Genomic DNA, 9618 nt, shown 5'->3' with positions numbered 1-9618 from the left:
CACCTTATTCTCACCCTAGTTCACATCCAAGTGATCGACCACGTGTGTGAAGCAAAGACCAATCGAATTCCTCAATGAACCGAACACTATGAACAAATGGCCAAAAACGTTATAACTATCCAAACATCCTACTATCTAGCGAAAGTCATCACGATGGAACCATACCATGATCTTTAACCTATAGCGCTCACCATATTCCTACCCAGAGTGCAAGTGAACAGATTGCCCACCCGTACCCAGTTCACAACCACGTGATCGACTAACATACCGAGGTTACCACAAGTCAAAGTTATACGTTTACAAGCGCAAGACCAATCGAAAACCCCGAAAGCAATCTCGACCCAAAATGTATTATCCGTGAGTGTAGTCGAGTCTCGTACTCGTCATCTGTAATCGTCGGATAGAATATCCAGTACACGGTTGTCTTTCCAAATGAAATCTACATACAGAACTCGCTCTTGGCAAATGGGTGGCATTGGCGCAATCAGGAGCGAGTTCCCGTCCGGGTGCCAAGTGATTGGCAAATGTCTGGGGGAAAGCAACCATATGTTGATTTGTCTGTTAGTGTACTGGGTGTTTGAGGTATGTAGTATCCACGCTTGGTTGGGTGTGTCAGAGGACCGTGAATGCGTTCGCAACCCCAATTGGGGTACATCGGGAATGATTTTGTGGAACCGATGTGCCCGGCACACACTAAGTTTTGTTGCAAGTTAATAGTGTGCCATGTCCGGGGGGGTTGTGATTAAACTCTGGTGAATTGCGTACTGTGGTGATTGGGGTATGAAAGCCCCGCAGTTGCAATGATCGGACGCGCCTAGCGTGTCCTTTAGTTGATGGTAGGGAAATGAAGGCCCTTGTCAGCTCACCTAAGTATTCATGGAAGTTTGGCATAAGGTCGCTGTGGTAGGGGTATGAAGGCCCCGTCAGCGCATGCACAATCGGGCGCACGAGCGCTTAGCGGAGTCGAATGCCGCTCAAGTGCCTGTCCGGTGCATCGGGTGTGTGTGTGATACGAGGGCAATGAGGTTCGCACGGGGGCTCGCCTCCCGTGTGCTACCGGACTTGACAACATATAGAACGTGGTGTTTGCTCCTCCGGGTGCAATGGGACAATGAACATTCGATCGCAAAGTCGGAATTCTGGTTGATCCTACCAGTAATATACGCTCGTCTCAAAGGTTAAGCCATGCATGTCTAAGTACAAACAGATTTAATGTGAAACCGCATAAGGCTCAGTATAACAGCTATAATTTACGAGATCATCAACCTAGTTACTTGGATAACTGTGGAAAATCTAGAGCTAATACATGCAACATGCCAGGACCCTCGCGGGAACTGGTGCACTTATTAGTCAAACCAATCGCGGGTTCTCCGTGTCATTGAGTTGAAGTCTGGATAATGATGCTGATCGTATGGTCTCGCACCGACGACAGATCTCGCAAATATCTGCCCTATCAACTATGGATGGTAGTATAGAGGACTACCATGGTTGCAACGGGTAACGGGGAATCAGGGTTCGATTCCGGAGAGGGAGCCTGAGAAATGGCTACCACATCCAAGGAAGGCAGCAGGCGCGTAAATTACCCAATCCCGGGACGGGGAGGTAGTGACGAGAAATAACAATATGAAACTCTTTAATGATGTTTCATAATTGGAATGAGTAGAGCATAAATCCTTCTACGAGGATCAAGTGGAGGGCAAGTCTGGTGCCAGCAGCCGCGGTAATTCCAGCTCCACTAGCGTATATTAAAATTGTTGCGGTTAAAACGTTCGAAGTTGATACTTGTCCAACACAGTCCGGCTCCGCCGACCCGGTCAACCCGTGGTCGGTGGGCCAAGTCGGAATCTGGTTGCGACTCAATGGTGTGGTAGGGCACCAAGTCTGTGTCATGGTGTGCCCTTCAACGGGTGCAAGTGTAACATAGAGCTCGACCGCTCACGTTTACCTTGAACAAATTAGAGTGCTTAAAGCAGGGTGCCCAAACGCCCTAGAATAATCTTGCATGGAATAATGGAATACGACCTTGGTCTAATCTTTCATTGGTTTGTACTCAGACCGGAGGTAATGATTAACAGAAGTAGTTGGGGACACTAGTATTACGGCGCGAGAGGTGAAATTCGTAGACCGTCGTAAGACTAACTAAAGCGAAGGCATTTGTCAAGGATGCTTTCTTTAATCAAGAACGAAAGTTAGAGGATCGAAGGCGATTAGATACCGCCCTAGTTCTAACCGTAAACGATGCCAACTAGCAATTGGGAGACGCTACAACCAGGTGCTCTCAGTAGCTTCCGGGAAACCAAAGTCAGGTTCCGGGGGAAGTATGGTTGCAAAGTTGAAACTTAAAGGAATTGACGGAAGGGCACCACAATGAAATGGAGCTGGGCTCGCAGTCATTGCGGGGTCATTCCGGTCAAACGGTGTGACGGCGTGAACGCCTGGAATACTGGCCTCCTCGTGGCGCCACTGGACCCCCTGGAGACAGGGGTGACGAACAGAGATCCGGGTGGGAGGGGTACCCGACCTCCCGTGCACTACCAGGGTGATGACCCCGTTGGGCCGGGGTTATGGTAGTGTGCCGCAGACGGAACGGGCCTTGTAAGGTGTCTTTTATCCTGGTTTAAGATACCTAGCCCTCTGGTCTGTTTAGCCTCTCCGAGTGAGGGAGGTTAGGATGGACCCTATGTCAGCGGACAGGACCGCGAAGACGTAGGGAGTGTTACGGAAGGGATTCACTCTCCTGGAAGTTTCACGAAAAGTCGCAAAGGTCGAAGTCCAGATGTGCTCTGTCGCCTCCCGGGGCGCAGGACTGAGACCGATGCGCAGGCCGCGAGTGGACGTTCGGACACGAAGGAGTTGGTGGTGCTTCTCCTGGGGTTGCTGGCGGGCGAGTAGGATGGACCCGCCAACCATCGAAAGTCATGACCAGCAGCAGAACGGACGACGCTCGTGGCACAGGCGGGCACATTAGTGCAGGCGCGAAAGCGCACAGTAGGAAGGTGACGGAAAGGTCAATGGGGCGACTTGCCATACGTCGATAAGGGATGCACCGGTGAGCGTTGGCACCAAGGTGGTACCTATGCGACAATTGGCTCGTCAAACCGGAAACCGGCCTGTCAAGGGCCTGGCACAAGACCAGCCAGGCCAAAGGAAGCACCAGCGGGTGCAGAACGAGTGAGGGCAGGACAGGCTATGGGGCGAATTGGGATTTGTCGGTAAGGGATCCATCGGTAAAGGGTCGCCGGTGATAACTATGCGATAATGACCAAGTCAATCCAGAAACCTGAACTGTCAAGGGCCTGGCACAACATTGGCCAGGCCAAGTGGACGAGGGCAAGTCCGACATAGACGCGACAAAGGATTGGTTGACGTAGGGCGCCGAGGATTCCCGACCAAGGCAACCAAGTCTTCCATGACTAAGTCAAGTCAGACGTTGGACGACCTCAGGGAGAAGGGAACAAGACCGGATACTTAAGGTTTGTGATGCTTTGGGGAGGGATGCACCGGGGGTAGCAGCTCACCCGCCAATCGCGGTACCGAACCATCGCTGAACAACCTCTAGGACACCGGTCGAGTTCAGGGCCTTGTACTTTCCAAACAGGCCACAGGGGACGGCACGTAGACTGAGCAGGAGCTTGGTTTTGCGGGCCAGCATGAGTAACATCAAGAAGTGTCAGATATCGGAGACCCAGCACGTAGACGAGGCAGGAGCCTAGTTTTGCGGGCTGACGCATCCGCATGATATTTGAACCTTAGTGCAAGTCCCATTTACGGGATTTTAGGAGGTAGTGGTGTCATGTAAGTCAGCTGTCGGATCGATCTTCTGAGCCGCTTAAGTTGCATTGCGCCGAGTCCGTCTCCTTAGGCTTGGGAAATAGCCCCTGGTAGTCAGGGTAGTACCTGTTAGACCTTTGGCGACACGCGCTTTCACCCTTCAGGAGTAAGTTGCGTGCCACAGTGTCCGTAAAGTGTGATTTTATCCTAGGGACAGATGCCTCTTCCGTCATCGCTTCTACCGTGTAGGTGCACAGCGTGACGGAAGGTTAAAGGCTCAGAGGAGGGAGTAATGTTGGTCATGGTCCCTCGGGGCCAAGGCCAATGTGAACCCTCGTCCAAAAAAAAAAAAATGAAATGGAGCTTGCGGTTCAATTTGACTCAACACGGGAAAACTTACCAGGTCCGAACTTATGGAGGTGAGACAGATTAATAGCTCTTTCTCAAATTTAAGGGTAGTGGTGCATGGCCGTTCTTAGTTCGTGGATTGATTTGTCTGGTTAATTCCGATAACGAACGTGACTCACATATGCTAACTAGAACGCAGTCAGCGTTAATGCGTCGATGCCGATTGGAACGGGTTAGGACCTTTCGGTGGAGTATGACCTGACACCTTCGCTGTTCGTGTGCGCAAGTGCACTTACGGTACGCTGCTTAGCAGGACAATTTGTGTTTAGCAAAATGAGATCGAGCGATAACAGGTCCGTGATGCCCTTAGATGTTCTGGGCTACACGCGTGCTACAATGTGGGTAGCAGCGTGTCTCCTATTCCGAGAGGAACGGGAAATCACTCAAATACTCACTTAGTAGGGATTATGGATTGCAATGGTCCATATGAACTCGGAACTTCTAGTAAGTGCTGGTCATCAGCCAGCGTTGAATACGTCCCTGCCCTTTGTACACACCGCCCGTCGCTACTACCGATGGATTATTTAGTGAGGTCTTTGGAGATGATCGTTCGCTGGATCCTCGTGAACCGCGTCTGCTTTATCGAAGTTGACCGAACTTGATGATTTAGAGGAAGTAAAAGTCGTAACAAGGTTTCCGTAGGTGAACCTGCGGAAGGATCATTAGTGGCCAAGTGATCCTTCCAGAAGTCCGAACCTGCGGGTTGAGACTTCGGCACAAGTTGCCATATGATAATTGACGAAACACTATAGAAGTCCGAACCTGCGGGTTGAGACTTCGGCACAAGTTGCCATATGATAATTGACGAAACACTATAGAAGTCCGAACCTGCGGGTTGAGACTTAGGCACACGTTGCCTTATACATGACTTCGAACAAATACACAAGTCCGAACCTGCGGGTTGAGACTTAGGCACAAGTTGCCTTATACATGACTTCGAACAAATACACAAGTCCGAACCTGCGGGTTGAGACTTAGGCACAAGTTGCCTTATACATACATTGGCCAAATAAACAGAAGTCCGAACCTGCGGGTTGAGACTTAATGCGATCTAGATACCAAGTTGACATCCAATACCTGTTGAGCAAAACCAAAGATTCCCTGTTCTCGAATGAATACACTATATAACAGGGAATCATGAAGAAATCAAGCAAGCGTGAAACAAAGTCATCACTTGGGCATGCTCGATAGCCAACCACATGACATTAACCTAAGAGAGCATGCAAACCACATGATACCTATAAACGATTAACCCGCCCTAGTTCAATCGTTCACCAAGTGATGACTTCAGTATGGCTAAGAGAAAAACTTTTGAATGGGAAAAACTCTAAGTCCGAACCTCCGGGTTGAGACTTCCGCGTCGGAGGTGGGCGCACCTCCTATCCGAAAGATGGTGAATCAGGGGTGTTCGATCAGCAATGGTCGGATGCCCCGTCGTAGTCCAACTATGACAATCAAAGTCAAGACCTCCGGGTTGAGACTTTCCGCGTCCGGAGGTACGCGTACCGCCTACCCGAAAGATGGTGTGCTTCTGGGGTATTCGATGAGTCGGATACCCCGTCGTAGTCCAACTATGACAATACAAAGTCAAGACCTCCGGGTTGAGACTTCCGCGTCGGAGGTGCGCGCACCGCCTACCCGAAAGATGATGAATCAGGGGTGTTCGATCAGCAATGGTCGGATGCCCCGTCGTAGTCCAACTATGACAATCAAAGTCAAGACCTCCGGGTTGAGACTTTCCGCGAGTACAAGCATAAAGGAACACGGACCAAGCCGTACCGAGAGAATCGGTACTAGAGCCCTTGTGGTTCTACATTGAGAGAGCCCTCGTGGTTCTCATTAGGGGCTTTATGCAAGTCGTACTCAATACTGTGGTGTGAAGTATAAAGTAGTCCTCGCCTGGTCCACGCTGCTTCGGCGGTCCTGGGTAAGATAGTTCATTCTAGCTTGCCCTATAGTGGAATGAGGACACTTAATGCTTCGTCTTTTAGCGGCGGCTAGACTCCTCCTCACGGGGAACGAGTTGACGCACACAGCGGCGGCTTACGCACTATGGCAATCATGGATGCCTGAAGATTCCGTGAAGTTCTCCCCTGGTCCACGCTGCCTCGGCAGTCCTGGGTAAAATGGAATATTTCCAGCTTGCCCTATAGTGGAAGAGGACTATCCAACAATACAAAGTCAAGACCTCCGGGTTGAGACTTTCCGCGTCGGTGGTGTCGCGCACCGCCTATCCGAAAGATGGTGTAACAGGGGTGTTCGATCAGCAATGGTCGGATGCCCCGTCATAGTCCAACTATGACAACCAAAGTCAAGACCTCCGGGTTGAGACTTTCCGCGTCCGGAGGTACGCGTACCGCCTACCCGAAAGATGGTGTGCTTCTGGGGTATTCGATGAGTCGGATACCCCGTCGTAGTCCAACTATGACAATACAAAGTCAAGACCTCCGGGTTGAGACTTCCGCGTCGGAGGTGCGCGCACCGCCTACCCGAAAGATGATGAATCAGGGGTGTTCGATCAGCAATGGTCGGATGCCCCGTCGTAGTCCAACTATGACAATCAAAGTCAAGACCTCCGGGTTGAGACTTCCGCGTCCGGAGGTACGCGTACCGCCTACCCGAAAGATGGTGAATCAGGGGTGTTCGATCAGCAATGGTCGGATGCCCCGTCGTAGTCCAACTATGACAATCAAAGTCAAGACCTCCGGGTTGAGACTTTCTAAGAGTACAAGCATAAAGGAACACGGACCAAGCCGTACCGAGAGAATCGGTACTAGAGCCCTCGTGGTTCTACATTGAGAGAGCCCTCGTGGTTCTCATTAGGGGCTTTATGCAAGTCGTACTCAATACTGTGGTGTGAAGTATAAAGTATAGAGTCCTCCACTGGTCCACGCTGCTCCGGCGGTCCTGGGTAAGATAGTTCATTCTAGCTTGCCCTATGTGGAAGAGGACTCAATACCCTACCTGTTGAGCTTGAAACAAAGTCATCACTTGGGCATGCTCATATTGCCATACACAATTACATTATATTCGAATGAGCATGCAAGCGACCCTATATAGACCGAACCAAAACGATAGATACCGCCGTAGTTCACCCCCACCAAGTGATGACTTCAGTATGGCTAGTGTGTGAAGTATAAAGTATAGTCCTCCCCTGGTCCACACTGCTTCGGCGGTCCTGGGTAAGATAGTTAGTTCTAGCTTGCCCTATGTGGAAGAGGACACAATACTTAATACTTAGAGTACAAGCATAAAGGAACACGGACCAAGCCGTACCGAGAGAATCGGTACTAGAGCCCTCGCGGTTCTACATTGTGAGCCCTCGTGGTTCAAACTAGATACTTTATGCAAGGCGTACTCAAAACTGTGGTGTGAAGTATAAAGTATAGTCCTCATCTGGTCCACGCTGCTTCGGCGGTCCTGGGTAAGATAGTTAATTCTAGCTTGCCCTATGTGGAAGAGGACACAATACTTAATACTGTGGTGTAATGGACAAGGTATAGTCCTCCACTGGTCCACGCTGCTCCGGCGGTCCTGGGTAAGATAGTTCATTCTAGCTTGCCCTATGTGGAAGAGGACTCAATACCCTACCTGTTGAGCTTGAAACAAAGTCATCACTTGGGCATGCTCATATTGCCATACAATATTCCATTATCTACTAATGAGCATGCAGCTATATGATTATAACCTGTAAACGATTACCCCGCCGTAGTTCAGCGCTTCAACCAAGTGATGACTTCAGTATGGCTAGTGTGTGAAGTATAAAGTATAGTCCTCCCCTGGTCCACACTGCTTCGGCGGTCCTGGGTAAGATAGTTAGTTCTAGCTTGCCCTATGTGGAAGAGGACACCATACTTAATACTGTGGTGTAATGAACAAAGTATAGTCCTCCACTGGTCCACGCTGCTTCGGCGGTCCTGGGTAAGATAGTTAGTTCTAGCTTGCCCTATGTGGAAGAGGGCATACAAGACAAAGTATAGTTCTCCCCTGGTCCACGCTGCTTCGGCGGTCCTGGGTAAGATAGTTAATTCTAGCTTGCCCTATGTGGAAGAGTGCATACATGAACCAAGAACGAAGGTTATGATCGAGGAATGATTCGACAACTAACCGATGGTATGAAATGTGAAGAATTCAAGCAAGCACACAATCAAGTCATCACTTGGGCATGCTCGATAGCCAACCTCATGACATTAACCTAGTAGAGCATGCGAAAACCAATATATATGTAAACGATGCCCCTCCCTAGTTCAGCGCTTCAACCAAGTGATGACTTCAGAATGGCTAAATCAAATCGGTTCAAAACATACCATCGGTACCCTATTGAAACACACAAGTCGATATCAAACCTCATGATTGTGTAGTCCTCCACTGGTCCACGCCGCTTCGGCGGTCCTGGGTAAGATAGTTCATTCTAGCTTGCCCTATGTGGAAGAGGGCACATTACTCAATACTGTGGTGTTATGAACAAAGTATAGTCCTCCACTGGTCCACGCTGCTCCGGCGGTCCTGGGTAAGATAGTTCATTCTAGCTTGCCCTATGTGGAAGAGGGCATACAAGACAAAGTATAGTTCTCCCCTGGTCCACGCTGCTCCGGCGGTCCTGGGTAAGATAGTTAATTCTAGCTTGCCCTATGTGGAAGAGAGCATACATGAAACAAGAACGAAGGTTATGATCGAGGAATGATTCGACAACTAACCGATGGTATGAAATGTGAAGAATTCAAGCAAGCACACAATCAAGTCATCACTTGGGCATGCTCGATAGCCAACCCTATGACATTAACCTAGTAGAGCATGCGAAAACCAATATATACAAGTAATGTAAACGATGCCTCCCTAGTTCAGCGCTTCAACCAAGTGATGACTTCAGAATGGCTAAATCAAATCGGTTCAAAACATACCATCGGTACCCTATTGAAACACACAAGTCGATATCAAACCTCATGATTGTGTAGTCCTCCACTGGTCCACGCCGCTTCGGCCGTCCTGGGTAAAATGGAACATTCCAGCTTGCCCTATGTGGAAGAGGGCACATTACTCAATACTGTGGTGTGAAGTATAAAGTTCAGTTCTCCCCTGGTCCACGCTGCTTCGGCGGTCCTGGGTAAGATAGTTCATTCTAGCTTGCCCTATGTGGAAGAGGACACTTCATACTTCGTCTCTAAGCGGCGGCTTGACTCCTCCCTACGGGGAACGGGTTTACGCGCACAGCGGCGGCTTACGCACTATGGCAGTCATGGATGCCTTACGTTTCTATGAAAAGTGTGTTCCTCCCCTGGTCCACGCTGCTTCGGCAGTCCTGGGTAAGATAGTTAGTTCTAGCTTGCCCTATGTGGAAGAGGACACGTAGACTTACTGTGGTGTGAAGTATAAAGTTCAGTTCTCCCCTGGTCCACGCCGCTTCGGCCGTCCTGGGTAAAATGGATTCATCCAGCTTGC

The sequence above is a fragment of the Anopheles coustani genome (assembly GCF_943734705.1).
Source record: "Anopheles coustani chromosome X unlocalized genomic scaffold, idAnoCousDA_361_x.2 X_unloc_48, whole genome shotgun sequence".
NCBI classification, from domain to species: Eukaryota; Metazoa; Arthropoda; class Insecta; order Diptera; family Culicidae; genus Anopheles; species Anopheles coustani.
The sequence above is the reverse complement of the archived record's forward strand: the minus strand, read 5'-3'. Positions refer to the sequence as shown.